Source organism: Schistocerca nitens, chromosome 4, assembly GCF_023898315.1.
Source record: "Schistocerca nitens isolate TAMUIC-IGC-003100 chromosome 4, iqSchNite1.1, whole genome shotgun sequence".
Lineage (NCBI taxonomy): Eukaryota > Metazoa > Arthropoda > Insecta > Orthoptera > Acrididae > Schistocerca > Schistocerca nitens.
The window spans coordinates 295,747,060-295,762,888 of record NC_064617.1 but is presented as its reverse complement, the minus strand read 5'-3'; the positions used below and the strand labels follow the sequence as shown (position 1 = coordinate 295,762,888).

General features: G+C 45.4%; 1 protein-coding gene across 1 annotated transcript in view; it reads left to right on the top strand.

The window, feature by feature from the left end:
• Window positions 1–15,829, top strand: part of LOC126251393 (dnaJ homolog subfamily B member 6-like) — a 334,943-nt gene that overhangs the window by 204,817 nt on the left and 114,297 nt on the right. The gene's annotated exons all lie outside the window — the stretch shown is intronic.

Below are 15,829 nucleotides of genomic sequence, written 5' to 3'. Positions count from 1 at the left end.
TTGGCTGGAACTTGGTAACTATTCGTCCTAGCGTGAGTCACAGTTTCTCCGCATGTTCCGTGCCAAAACTTAATGATTTGTGCCGAAGGGACCAGCTGATGCCATACTCATGACATTGTTGTTTCTTTTAGCTCTGAACTAACTGGCAATATTACAAACCACAGTAACCACTAGTTTCAACGAAGGCTCATTGCACACCATAGCCTGACAGTCCTCCCCTCCCCCTCCAACTGGCAGGAGCATCGTATGGCGTAGCGGTAATAAATTTATGTACAGACCTTACCCTTGAATCACTCTGTTACTGAAAATAGTATCAAAATGCGGGATGTTTTAATTCCTTAATTTATAATGTGTATTGATACGTGCTGCCTGAGCCTAAACCAGGGCACTTGTATTTGTGGAGTACAAGACTTGTGACAAGTTGTGCGGTGATCAGTGAATGTGAAAATCCTTGCAATTATTTTAATATATTTAAGTTTTTCCCCTTTTTTACGCTAATTCCGTTTCTTCTGTTCTTTCATTTTGAAATAAATTATATCTTCATGACGAAGCTGAGTTCACAGGGATAAAGTAGGCGGAAGTGTACCTTTTATGTGCACGAGAAGATAACGATAATCTTAGAGCAGGAATTCTACGCAAGCTTCTCAATTATTTGTTGGTTATATCTCAATCTCTGTCTTCCTCTGCAGTTTTTACCCTCTACGGCTCCTTCTACTACCACGAGAGTTATTCGCTGATGCCTTAACATGTCTGTCACCTTGTCCCTTTTGCCTGTAAGCGTTTTCACACTTTCTTCCCACGCCCGTTCTGAGAACGTTCTCATCCGTTAACTTAATCCACCAGAGTTTCAAAATTCTCAAACTCGCCGATGCTGTTCTTTTCCGAGTTCCCGAATGTCCATGATTCACTTGCATAAAATGCGGTCCAGAAAATTCTCAGAAATTTCTTTCTCAAATTAAGGCCACTGTTTGATACTGGTACAATTCCTTTGGCGAGGAATGCTTTCTTTGCCTGTGCTAAATACAAGAACGAAACAACGGCTTAAGCACCGTTACGTGTAGTCATCGTATACGACTGCTGTGAAAAATTGCATGCAGGTAAAAAGTAATACATCTGGGTGCTGCTTAAGGTTGCTAGAGGCCTGTGCTGTGACACCAAAAAGGAACATCGAAGAGCAGATCATAATGTTGTTCTGGCACTGGGCCAACGCTTTCGTTCCCCGTTCCGGAAGTATGGAGGTGAGTCACGCCGTTACCCAATTCGGAGCAATAACAGACGAGGCTTAGTCAGCACTAAGCGCCCGTGAGTTGACGCAAAGATAGTTGCGGAATCGCGCCGGCCTCGGGGCCACAGGTATCGCGCTGACGTAGCCACCTTAGCCCACCAGACAGCGTGCAGGTGCGCCGCTTGGTGGGAGCTCGCTTTCAGATAACACGTATCGAGCAGGCTGACTTATCACCGGTGGAAAGACGGTAGTGGCGGCCGCAGCAAGTGCCTGTGAGAAGGGGCCGCCGTGTTTTATTGTTTCCGGTTGGCGCGGAAGACACAGGGGGTGGCTGTCGCGCAGGGATTGCACGTGCGTCAAGCAGCGGCCGTGACGCAGGTCGCGGAGAGGTTGCAGGCGCCAGCAGCCGCTGCAGGGCCGCTATTAGAGTTCGGCACGGGCGCGTATTTCCAGCCTTGGCACTGCGCCGTACAGCTGTGTGCCGATGCGCTCGCCTTCTCGCCTCCATCACAAACTCTAACCACCGTGTTGTTGTTTTGTTTCAGAGAGGGGAAGCGGCGACCTCATCTCGAGACCGTTACGGAATTATGAGATGAACGCGGGAAAACCTTTTGGATGTTGTGGCGGTTCCCCATCCCTCTTTTTCTCTCCCCACGTATTCCGCCTGAAATTAATTACTCGTGTGAACAACTGTGCTGTATGACTAGTTGAAATCATTCAATAAAATACGCCTACCTGGTTAATGTTACCCAACGAGTCTTCTAAAAGACACGTAAATCGAAACAGTATTCACAGAAATATTCATTATGACGCTACTTTCAAGGCTGGACAGGAAGATGGTGGCCGTGGGTCGATTCCGCAGCGGCGAGATGGTCGGGGATAGCACCACAAAATTTTGGCTGGATATGCGAAAGAATGTATGAACACAGGAATTCTGGATAAAAACGGCGTATATTCTTAATGACTTTCAAGGTATAAAAAATGATCAGAAGAACGTAGAGAATTCAGTTGACCGTGGGAATGATCAGATAAACAATTGCGACAGGCAAACAATCCTGTCGAAGGAACATCCGCAACTCAGCATTATACCAGAGATTGAAAATACCGCTACAGTTGTAAGGTTCTTTTATATAACACGCGACCGGGGGGGGGGGGGGGGGCGGCACTGTTATCGCTCATGGTCGCAATTTAAAGGATAGCATTCACCTTTACTTTTAGTATATTACGCGCCTACTTAAGAAGCGAGCATGATGATTGCGCGCAAAGGGCAAGGCCATTGTGTATTTTAAGTGTGCAGTCTATACCATGCGTTCGCTATCACAGAGAAAAATATTTTGTAAATGTTTATTAAAGACTTATTTTAACTATGTGCTGTTATGGTTTGTTCATAGGATAGTCTGATGATAGTTCTTGGTAGCGAAACCGAGCCAGTCAGTAAAATAAGTGGTAGCATAGACCAAAATAACTTTTTACAGCTGCGTTGGTCGCTGTTTCAGCGGACAGTGTGCCGGTAACATGCTCCATGCTGTTGCTTAGTTGCGTTCATCGCTCCTGTCAATGACTAGTCTGGAAATAATATTGCCTTAAGTGCATCTTCACACATCTAGCTGTAAGATAACAAAAGCAGTCTTATCACTGCAATGAGTATATTGTCTTCCAAATTATACAACTAATAGATCATAGACAGGATACTTTATAAATCGCAAAAAAGACTGTTTGGGGCGAGAGCAAATAAGGTACTTGCAGAGCTGGATGTGGCGGATCTGAGTGTTTTAACGTAGGGTTAGAGCAAGTATTCCCCAGGTGAGCAATGAGACAAACACAGTTTTAATGTAACAAATTATAAAGACAAGTTGTACATCAAATTTTCGTTTAAAAAAGACTTTTAGGTGTTTTTAGATGATCAAGGAAATTTAACATTGATTCACGCTGATAGGTCTAAACAGAACCGTACTGTTTGCTGCTCATTAGTTTCTTTATGTTTATGCTTGCGAACGAAATTCCAGTCTCTGGCACAGAACTCCATGCAATCCTAAAGACACTACAGCAGATAAGGTGCAATCAGTGGACTAACTTTGCCGTCTGGCCTGATTCCGTAAGTATCCTATTGAGCATGTTTATCCAGCAGAGCAGACAAAGTAGTACAAAACATACAAGACACACTTTACCCGTTAAAACATCTCAGAAAGGAAGTATAATTTTGCTGTGTCTCAAGCCAAGTGGCAATTCTGTAAAATAAGCAAGCTGGCACTTCAGCAAAGGATGCATGCAAGTAAATAACGTATGGTGCTACCATGTTCTGTTCCCTGAAGGGCTATCACCTCGTTGTTGAGGAGAGAAGTTATGTCGGAGAACGCCCGACTAACAAATTAATGCTGGTGAAAACAATATATTCCACTCGACTTAGAATACGGCGCTCTTCTCTGAAACATAGGCACCTCGTGAGGCTGGAGAAGCCGCCAGTGTGCTGTCTTTCTGGCGTACCACGTTTTACTTGCATTTTATATTCTGACAAGTGGGCAGCAGTTTTTCTTGATAACGGTTTGTCTTGTTTGTTAAATAACAATGAGAAGAATGTGGAAAAGTTTTTAATCTCTTGGGTGTTGTGTAGACTCCTGGTGAAATTACTGCATAGGTTATTTATTTCTGAGTGGACGGATCATCTTTTTTTTTATCAGTGACGAAGTTTTTTGAGCTACCCTTATTCTTTGCAGTACGCTTCATAGAAAAATCCGTTGGTATTGCTAGATTGGAGGTATAGTGACTTTCCCAGGACGCCTAGTGTTTCCCAGCCCACGTCGTTAATATACTGTCGTAGGAAGCAGCACCTTCGATGGGAGGGTTGTTAATGGGAGTAGGAAATGGACAACGGAAATATGCACATTCTGCTTCTGAAGTTGATTGGCTGAAAGGTACGTATGCTATAAGAATTTCGTGCAGCGTTTTTCCGAGCTAGCGAAATGAGGAATCGGTCGATAACTCTTGTGAGGCGAAGGGAGGCAGTTTTGGGGATCACTGGGGGCGGACATTGGCGTTTCCAAATGTAAATTTTGTGATGTCACGGGGCATGTCTTGAGGGGTGGAGGTCGTGAGCCGTGGACTCTTTATGTGGTGGACGTGGTGTTTAAAGTCGGTTTAGTATCTCCCGTTGCGAGTGTGTGACCCTCAGTGATTAATACAATCGTTCTGTTCTTGCAGAAATACATAAAAGGAATTCGCAAGATTGTTCCCGCGCGCGGATATAAAATTCGTCTTGGTCATTTGCCATTTTTCGGGAGCATACGCGTATTTGGGATGAAGTGGCAGCATGGCGGATAATGGAGGCATTAGCTAGGGCGCGCGTCGTGTTTAATGAACAAGGCAGTTTTGGCGAAGTTTAATAGTTTATTCCAGTTGAAACTACTTACGGTGTTCTTGTGTCTATCCTTCTCCTTTCTGAGTTCAGTTCTGTTATCCTGTGTTGTTTATGGAGGAGACAGTCGGTGTCAGTCACTGGAAATTATTTGGAGACCATGTAGTGACTTTGCACTGCTCTTTTTACAGTCGAGTGATCGGAGCTGAAAGTAATGTGACACTAGTTGGATTGTTTCACGGTACGTGTGAAAAGGTGGTCCGCGTTCCCAGCTGTGTGGCTCGGAAACACAAACCTATTACAACCCTCTCCGTCATGACCAGGCCTAAGGCATCGAATTCATTTCCTACTACAGGCGTAATTCGTTCTCGTCTACACAATCGCAGGGGAGTAGCTCGCGTATAATAGATTAAGGACACAAGGGGGTAGCACAACTCTACGGAAATAACAGCCGAAAGAGGTATAATTTTGAAATAAAAAATAACAAATACATCAGTAATAAAATTGGTAAGTAAAATGGTTTAGTAATCTGTGGCAAAAGTGCCTAGTGGCAATATAGTGATACCAAGATCGGGAGACAACTGTCAGTCAAAAAAACTGCACGTACAAATTACTAGCGAACACTTACAACAGGAAGAAATAAAACACTTTTGCGAGGGCGAGTGAGATACAAGGGTGTAATGACGGTACTCGGCGGCAGAGCGAGGCATATTACCTTAGCGGGGACGTGCAGTTATCAGGGATCCGACTGCGACCGTAATTTCAGACTGTCAGATTATTGCAACTAGCGGGCAACGAGACCGTGCATTGATTCACCGACTAATCTGTATTATTAGAGCGACTTCTTGGTGGCTGTAGAATTCTACCTCCACATAGCACCTAGTTATGTGGTCTGGAAACTGACTGTACCCGGACACGCGTCTAGACAGGAGAAGTTCGGTCTCGGAGAAAAGGCTCTACTTTTCACACCCAGCGTAAAAGAGCTCCTTGGCACAGTTCTGGACAGGTTACAAAGTTAAGTTAGTTTGTTGTCTAGCACACCTTCCTTTAACAGTCAGAGTTGCTTTTCTGGCGCCTCTGCGGGGTATCCCTGCACGGAAGACCGTTCAAACTACGAACTAACGGCTGCATTACAGCTGAAGTCTCCATCTTGTCGAAAACTGTCAGTTTCTGAATTAGTAGCAGCCACGACCCGCAAAATGTATGAAAAGTAGTAATAAACGGTGTAATCATCACTGCATATTTGGTACCTCTCGTCCGCCCTCACAACACACACAAAATCAAAAGTACATTAGTTAAGCTTCTAGCAAGCAGTTAAGCCGTTGCTGTAATTTGTTAGTAGTTTGTTTCAATAAAATACTATCATTTTTGACTATTAGTTCCGTATATCTAAATAAGATAGTGTGCTACTTGGACTCCGCATTTCGCTAGCTTCCAAAAACACTGCACAAAATTCTTAAAACAACCCTTCAGAAGCAGAATGTACATACCGGTACGTCCATTGTCCATTTTCCTACTCCCATCGAAGAGGCTGTTTCCTATGAAAGTATATAGACGACATGAGCTAGAAGACACAAGCCATTCTGAGAAAGTTATTGTACCTAAACCCTACAAATTCCAACGCATTTTCCATAAAGCATACTGCAAAGGAGGGGGAGGGGGGACGGGTGTAGTTCTCTATGCCCACCACAAAAAATTAAAATAAACGTATTTCGTTAATTATTTTTAATTTTTATTAACAACGTTCTTTTTAAATAAGTACGTTTATAAGGAGGGTCCAGAACCTGAAAATATCTTCTAGCACAGTCTTAGCAGTACCAACGTGATGTTTATTCATAACATACATTTTAAAGACACAGATTTGTAAAGAAGGGTCCTCAACTTGCAAATATGAATGATGTTTGTTGCGGAAAGTCAGATTCACTAGTAAGACTTAAATTTTCTGTTACGTCATACTGAAAAATTTAAAACAATTATGGAGCATAGTATAAAAAGCATTAAGAAAAGTAAAATTTTTAAGAAATTTTAAATTATCAAATATATGACTAGACCGAGTTATTTTTAAAAGGGGTCATATATTGCACCCGCCCTTGCTAATGCGAGGGTTAAGCCAGCTTAATGGGACCCCACTACAACCTATCTAACGAGTATACTAATGCTGGAATATAATCTCCAGACCGGAGGACAAATACTTACGTCCCCGGATACCGGACGACGTTGGCGTCTGCATAGTGGACGGATCAAGCCCATAGGCGCGGTGTTGAATGACATGTCAGAAGCGTAGTGAATGTAATGCACTTTCGATTACCAGATAATGATCTCGGCGGGGACTGCAGTGAGACGAGACGATAACAGGTGTGTGTGTGTGTGTGTGTGTGTGTGTGTGTGTGTGTGTGAAGAACAACACACACATCCATGCCCGAGGGCGACTCGAACCTCCGGCGGGAGGAAGGAAAAGTTTTCTTTATGTGGTCATGCTCGTAGGTGATTTTCTAATGATTTTAGGTGCAAGATTCATACAAAAATATGTACCCGTTTTGAAAACCTACTTTGTACATTTGGTTTCATTTTATGGACTAAAATAACTGATTACGAAGTATTCTCAATTGTAATAAATAGTGTAATAATCATTCAATAATGAACACGCAAAATACCAGTAACAATATTGAATTGTACACTGGAATATATCGAACCAACCGCATCCCCATATTCTGGTTGTCATGGGCTGCTGCACACTGCTACATTGACTTGCTGATATTTTCTTAGGGATGCCCAATAGTTGGCAGCACTTGCGCATGACGAAATGGCTGAACATTCATAAATGTGTACCTCATCTTTTCATTGTGAAAAAAAAAAAAGAAATGTAATGATCGTATGGCATTTATTGGCCGGGATATCCCCTTCGGGGTTTGGCCGCCGCATTGCAAGTCTTTTTAGTTGACGTCACTCGGCGACTTACATGTCAATGATGATGATCTACACACGACACTCAGTCCCCTGCCGCTAATCGAACCCGGGAATGGTAGACGGTAACCCTACCGCTGCGCTACGGAGCTGGACATTTTGAAAGGATACGTCTGTTGCAACTAAGACACCAGAGGGTCTGAAAGGGTTAATGCGGTGTCAAGCAGAGGCTGTTCCATTCCTGCACTGTGTTGTCAGCAAGGACGAAACTTCGGTGAAACATGAGGCGAATGAAACACGAATGTCGTTTAACCACAGAAAATACATAGTTCAGTGACATTAATGTGACCATAGCCTGTGTTCGACGTCAATGGGCAACAACCACTCACAGACGGCAGGTGGCAGCACTAGCACTATGCGTGGCGGGGAGACGCGCGGAAAGCAGTTCGGTCGTTCACGTAATTCAGAAACAAAGCGATTTATCTGACTACGAAAAGCGCAAAATCATTGACTTTCAGGCCAAAGGTGGAAGCATTCTCGAAACGGCTAAGTTTGTAAATTGTTCGCGTTCCGCCGTGGTTAACGTATACCGTGCATGGCAAAATGGCACTATTCAAAACCGTGGCAGAGGCAGCTATGGTGCACCACGGGCCGTAGATTAGTGTTGAATGACAAGCTGTGGCTATGTGTACGAGCTGTTAGAAGGGCAGCTGTCGAGCATCTGACCGTCCAGATGAAACAAGGGGTTAACAACAATGTCTCCTCAACGGCCGTTCAGCGAACGTTGCTACGTATGACCGCCTGGTTCTTGCGCCCATGCTGACTCCTGTTCATAGGCGACGAAAGCTTAAATTTGCGGGCCAAAACCGCAACTGGAAGTCCACTGAGCGGCGATAGGTGGCGTTTTCAGATGCATCACGTTTTCTGCTCCATCGGAGAAATGGCCGCTGACACCGCGTGAAACGTCTGAAAGCAAACACCCTGCAAGAATCGTCGGAAGAGTACAGGGTGGAGGACGTTCCACGGCTGATCTCGTCGAAGACACAGCTGATGAACACAAGCATGCATCTATCTTTGGAGACCAAATCCACCCCTACGTCCAGTTTCTTCCTTCTCAGCACGATGGCATTATCAGCAGGATGATGCAACGTGTCACTGTACGTGCGTGCTTCGAAGAGCACCAGGATGAGTGTACCGTACTTCTGTGGCCACCAACTCCCCGGATTTAAACCCAGTTGAGAATTTGTGGGACCATCTCGATCAGGCTGTTCGCGCCATGGATCCTCAACAGAATAGTCTAGTGCAGCTGGGCACGACACTTAGTCGGGACGTTCCAGAACCTCATTGACACACTTCATGCACGTGTCGGAGCGATCCGCGCTGTACAAGGTGTTTATTATAGCTTTTGACAGGTGGTCAGTGACTTAACAGTGTATATATGCGTTGAACGAGTCTATGATTGAATAATACTGATGCTTTCTTCGTCTCATGCCACCTAAGTTTCGCCCTCTTATGACTACATGGTGCGGGAAATAGAACACCCTCCGCTTGATACTGCATTTACAAAGCTAGAGAGAAAAATCATCAGGCAGGAAGTCAGAAATTAGATTATGAGAGCTTATCTAAGAATATGGAAGAAGAGCATGTTACATTAACCAGCCTAGAAAATACCGATTACACAGTCGTAGATGCGAAACGTAATTCTTTAACAAAGGCGCATGTGCGAAGAACGAGAAACCAAGCAAAAGAAAATACCAATGGACGAGGCACATATTAAAGTGAAGGTGAGAGATTAAAGATAGAACAAAAACATGAAATGTTGGTAAATTTCGTAATGAATATTGATGCTCCGGAAAGTTTCAGAACACCGCTGGCAACAGCTTCGACGGACCAAAGGTGCTGGTGGAAAGGGAGAAGGCAAGCGCAGTGCATTTACATCTGATAATACTATTTTCTAGTTCTCAAAATGCAGTATTTTCACGTCATGGGTGCTGTTGCCGTACGTCGATTTTTTTGCCTCGCGCGCTTCCCGTCCGTTTTAAACCAAGCACGGTAGCTTTGTCGACGCCAAGCGCGAGCTGTACACCGCGCGCGCCCCGCTCGCAGCCCGGACGTTAATTTGCGCAGAGGGGGTGCAATTGCAGGTAGGCTGGGTTGGGGTTGCGCGCACACGCGGCAACACCGCCCACGGCGCAGTGCTAACGATCTGCAGCGCACGTCTGCCGTCTGCCGTGCCTGGACCGCAGCCATTGTCAACAGCGGCGGTCTTCCGTCTTCCAGCGCACCTCGCGGGCGTTCGTTTGTTCTCCTACGCTGTCTGAAGTAAAGGCCCGAACAAAGGCGACAGTCTCCAGTGTCGCCGGGGCGGCTGGCGCTGGGGTTTTAACGCACGGCTTGTCGCCTCTGCATTCTTTTGTAAAGTATTCGTGCCGCGGTCTAAAAGTCGCCAGCATGTCGCCACGAATGCTACCAGTGCTCGTTTAATGGTAGTCAGAAGTTTTATCTCGAGTGTGATAAACTATACGCATTTGCACTATACATTCTTGGTCCTGGTTTAGTTGGGTTGCGATTATAAAGCTGCAGAGCGAAAATACAAGTACTTCATTTTCAGGCTAGCTAACTTGACAAAAATTGAGATTGACTCAGGACATTCAAAGGCCAGTCTAAGGTGGTTTCAGTGGATAGGGAGAAGTCGTGCCATGTATAAGGTTATCATCTGCATGCATTCATCCAACGTCATTGAATGAATGTGAGCACATATTGTAACTCGACCCATAGTACCAAATTAGAGGCAATATTCACACCAGTCTTAAGAGATCACGAGGTTGGCGTAAATCTTTTAAAACTTTCGAAAGAATCCGCTAAAATATTCTTCAGGGTATCTCGAAATTCTTCTTGATCGTACCTTTGCCCGCAAGGTTGAGAAAGACGTTGGGACTTGTCAGTTTTATCTATGCAATACTCAGCTATAGAAAGTGTTTACAACCGATTATACTGTTGGTACGTCCAATGAGCATCTACTCTCTAAAATAATACATCCACTCCTCATAGGCGTCAACGCAAGATAATTCAACGCAGCAAATCTCAGTTCCGAGCTGCTCAAGGATGAGTTCTGGGCTACCCACGACAAAGGGTTTGCACTATGGATCATGGTGTAAGATATCCTCTTGTCTTCTCGCTACAAGTCGAATGGTCACAAAAACGATCACACCCCGAAGGTGAGAAGCAGTGAATCAACAGGAGAAACGGAGATTGATTTGCAACTCGAAACGCAGAGGACTACCTTTTTGCTTCCAGCACGCACTTGCGGTTATGGCATGGAGATGATCTGATACTCGCGACACCTGAAGTACGTGGTCTGACAGAATGGTAGTCACTTTTTTTGCATTTGCATTTGTTCACGTTATATGCCCTCTAACAAACACTATCTGTTCTAAAGTATCCTTACACCCATGTGATGCAGATTTGACTCCTAGATCTCACGCACGTCGGACCCGCCAGTATAGGAAGCAGAGTGTGTAGTGTTGCCAGCTAGAAGAAGCAGTAATAGCAAAGTGGGTCGGGCAGGAGAACTCAGCAGACTTCGGACGTCTGCTAGTCATAGGATGTCCCGTGGGCGACAAATCCCCCTCTGCCCACGTAGACTATTCGCGTGATTGTGGAGTGGAAAGGCTAGGTACCAACTAACGCAAAATAAAGACCAAGCATACGACCTGTATTAACGGACAGAGATCGTTGAGCAACTCATTTAATCGGCAGGAGGAATCACTCGAGTTGCAGTGTGCCACAGGCAGTCCCCTAGAACAATGATTGTGTGTGTGTGTGTGTGTGTGTGTGTGTGTGTGTGTGTGTGTGTGTGTGTGTGAGGGGGGGGGAGAGGGGGGAGCTTATCATCAGCCACATTTCTGTTGTCAGTGCAAAGCAACGCTTGAGGTGGTGTAAAGATTGACGCTACTCGACAGTGGATGAGTGGAAACGAGTGATTCGTAATCACGCTGTATTCTGGATACAATACAACGGAAGGGTTTGAGTTTGGCGAATGTCTGGAGAACGTCACCTGCAGTCATGTATAGTGTCAGCAGAGCAATACGGAGGTAGCGGTGTTACGGATTAGAGGTATTTTTCGTGGTTACGGTGCGCTTCCGTTTGTGCTCTTAAGAAAACGCTAAATGCTTACGGACAGGAACACATTTCGGAGCAGCGTGTACTGCGAACAGTAGAACAACAGTTTGGAGACGATAACTGTTCGTATCAGGTTGACAGTGCACTCGACTCATAAAGAAATACCTTTAGAGAATGGGTTGTGGACAGTAACATTCCTGAAATTGACTGGCCTGCGCAAAGTCGCGACATGAGCCCAGTGGGACACCTTCGGAATGAGTTGGAATATGGACTTCGCTCAAGACCCAGCGTCCAGTATTCTCTCTTCTGGTTTCGGCTCTAGAAGAAGGAGAAGAAGAAGAAGAAGAAGAAGAAGAAGGACTGCCTTGTTACACATACAGGAAGACAACTCATTGGCAGTGGCCCTAGCAGAGTTCAAGCCGTCATAAAGGGGAAGGGTTGACACACCACATATTAATGACCACTAGTAGGTGTCTGGATGCTTCTGATCAGATCGTATGATTTCTTGTGTTATCTGCTCAGTAGTTGTTCGTGAGAGCAATGTGATGAAGCCAGAAATTGTAGCACAAAAAACTCACAAAAACTGTTGGACTTCGACGTTGGAACAAGGTTCGCATTGCTCATAGGTTAGAGTGCAGACGTTTTAAGAGCCTATATCCCTCATAGATGTTGTTTTGCCGCTAACGGATCTGCAAATGCAGCTACGAGGTGGCGATCTGCGAGGGATATAGGCGTATTGGCCGTGTCAGTTGCCTGACCGCAGACTGCTCGCAGTCGCTCTCGTGCGGCCACCTGTGACGAGCGGCAGCGGTTGTAATAAAGTCGGCCGTAGGACGGCGTAACGGTGTTCTGTCATGCCAGGCATACTCGGGCGATCGGTGCTTGCCAAAGCAGCGACGACAGTCTGGTAGTGGGGCAGCTACGAAGGTCTTCGTTGTTCAGTTCTGAAAGTCCAGTGGTGCGGGCGCAATGCGAGAGAGGGAGTAGGAGTACCCATGCATGCTGATGCTACTTTTAACTCTGCTGTGGGAATGAGCCTGGTACAGATCCCGTTTGGATGTCATAACTAAACAAATTCTGTATATTTCTTAATTAACACGGTTCTAAACGATAACGTAGATGATTGTGTTTGGTGGCAAAATTATGATTCTCGTGTTGCATGTTGTGCTTTATTTGCTTACTCATTTATGTTGTCGATTCGCTCACCAACCTTAATGATGGCGACCCATTTGTTATCGTAGCTGACAACGGCAAACGTGTAACATGCGTTTTAAAATTTTTTGAAGTGCAGTATTCGTTCTCCTACGTAAAGTTTTGTACAGAGGAAATTTAGATCTTACTAGGTGGGTCGCCCTCTGTTTTTTGTTGAAAGTGATCAGCCATCCACATAGCAGACAGTGTGTCATTAAGATGTTTTTCCAATCAGTTGAAGTATTTTAATACAGGCATTTGTGTCGACTTAAACCAGACAGTCTGAAGAAATGTGCTGATGTGTGTTCCTGGTTATCGTAGCAGCAGTTTAGATGTCAGAAGAGACACTGCTGACACCTCGAAATGTGTATGTTGATATCCATTAAGGGCGCTGATGGCCTTACTGTTCAGCGCCTTAAATCGATCGCCCATAGTGCTCAGAGCCATTTGAACCATTTGGACTTCACGTTGAGTACCTCCTTCGAATAAGTGTTCAGGTTGCAGAAACTAAACTTATCCGAGCCCGCGTTTATTGGACTTGGTGTTCTTGTTTCGACGAGTACTACCACATCCAAAGTATTCGACCCTTTTTAAATATGGAGTGTCTAACTTCTTACGTCGGAGGCTTCTGATCGCTGTATTTGTGTGTTCCTTATTGTTCAGCTTTCGAGGGTGTGCAGAACTACGCTTAACCATAGCTTGGCATGAATATCTTTGTAGACCCGAGGTTTATATTTATTGGCTGTTAGCACCAGTTTCTATTTATGGAAAGCTCTTTTCGTTGTTGAATTCCTGTTACCGTTTCTTGCAACTGCCTTATTTCTCTGTTTTCCTTTGGAATCTGAAAGTCTCTCTTCGCCAAATTTGTCTAGTCGTTGAGACTTCAGGTACATTCTGATTCAGGTGAAGGATGTGGGAAAACAAGTGAAATACAGTCTGCGTCAACAGAATTGTATAGTGAACGTTTAAAGAATGAATGATAAATACAAGTGTTTAAATAGTACGTATAAACCGCTCTGAGACCTTTAGCGGTTGGCGATGAGTATGAAACTACACTGGTGTCCAAAATTAAAGCAAAAAGTAGCTGCTATTTCTCCTTGCTGCGTCTAATTCACGATATAATCATACAAACCGTCACTAGATGCCCGTACGATCGTGTTCTGCACGGAAGATGGCATTCCAGTCAACCGACAATCACGCCAGTGTTGACGTAAGGGCACCTATCAAACGGGGTAGTATTTGTGAAGTTCCACGTCCACAATCGTTGTGTACACACGTCACAAACGGTGCAGCATGGCACAGAGAAGACGCCTACCAGACTCGCTGCAGTGGAGTGCCGTAGGAAGAATGGAAGCAGGACTGTTACAAACTGGTATGGCCCGATGGCGCAATGAGACTCGTTCTGATGTTTCTCGAATGTGGCGACTGTTCGTAGAGGCCGAAACTGTATCCCTAAGACAAGAGCAGGGCCGACCACGTATGACACCAGAAGGAGAAGACCATTATTTGGCTTTATGGGTACAACGGTACCGCCTTAGTACTTCACGGCAACTGGCATCTGACCTCGCAGTATCCACTGGACGTGATGTATCGAGACAAACGGTGTACGGAAGGTTTCGGCAGAGTGGCCTTGACGCTGCTTCACAGAAGGGAATGTGTAGAATGGAGTCGTCAACGTGCCACCTGGACGGTAGAACTGTGATGAGTCCAGATTTGGTCTGGAGAGTGATTCTCGAAGATTCGTCTCTGGAGGGAACATGGAACACGATTTCGGGACCCAAACATTATGGAAACAAACTGAAAATAGAGGAGGATTCCTAGTGGTGTGGGCAGAGATTATGCTGACCATTCGAACAGCTCTTCTTGAAATTGTACGGGTGAATCGGTAGGGTTTAACTGCTTTTAGGTATCGTGACGAGATCTTGGGACGGAAGATATTGCATACAAAGCGTGGCTTGCTCGCTTTTCCGATTTGGATCCCAATGAACATGTTTGAGATGCATCACGTCAGCATCCGCCAACCACTCCCGAAGACTTCAGAGCAGCTCTGCCGGAAGAACGAGTGTTATTGCCTCAACATGAGACTGATGACATCATTCACTGCATGTCCCGTCGTTGTCAGACCTGTGTTGCTGCCAGAGGTAGTCACACCCCATACTGAGCACTTCAATCAGTTGTGTGTGCAAATCCGTTAAGTTGGAAAAAACGAAGAAATTTTTTGTCTACCGTTACGCATGTTGGAGTTGCTTACGTTCTGTATTCTTTAAATTGTTTCTACTGTCAACTGTTTATACTGTTTAGTGGCAAAATAAATGCAACATTGCAAAATGTCCGTTGGTTTTTTGATTTTGGACACCTTATTGAACTGCCATTGACTGAAAGGGACCGAGCGAGTTGGCGCAGTGGTTAGCACACTGGATTCTGATTCGAAAGGACGACGGACCACAATGTCCCTCAGACAAAAACAGAGATTATGCTCAGTCTCTAACGACCTAGCTGTCGACGGGCGGCGATGAGATCTGGCGCCACTTCAATCACATTGCAGATGTGTCAGATCGGTTCAGATCTGGCGAATTGGAGGGGGGGGGGGGGGGGCAGCACATTAATTGGAACTCGCCAGTGTGTTTCTCGAACCACTCCATCACGCTCCTGGCCTTGTGACATGGCGCATTATCTTGTTGAAAATTGTCACTGTCGCCAGGAAACAGGATCCTCATGAAGGGTTGTACGTCGTCTGCAACCACTGTACTGGACTCCTTGGCCGTCGTGGTGCCTTGCATGACCTCTACTGGACCCATGGCTGCCCAAGTGAATGTTCCACGGAGCATTATGGAGCCGCCGCCAGCTTGTCTCTGTCCCGCGGTACATCTGTCGAGGAGCTGTTCCACTGGAAGACTACGGATTCGCGCCCTCCCATTGGCATGGTGAAGAAGGTATTAGAATTCGTCAGACATGCAACGCTCTGCCACTGCGCCAACGCCCAGTGCCGATGGTCATCTGTCCATTTCAGTTCTAGCGACCGATGTCGTCGTGTT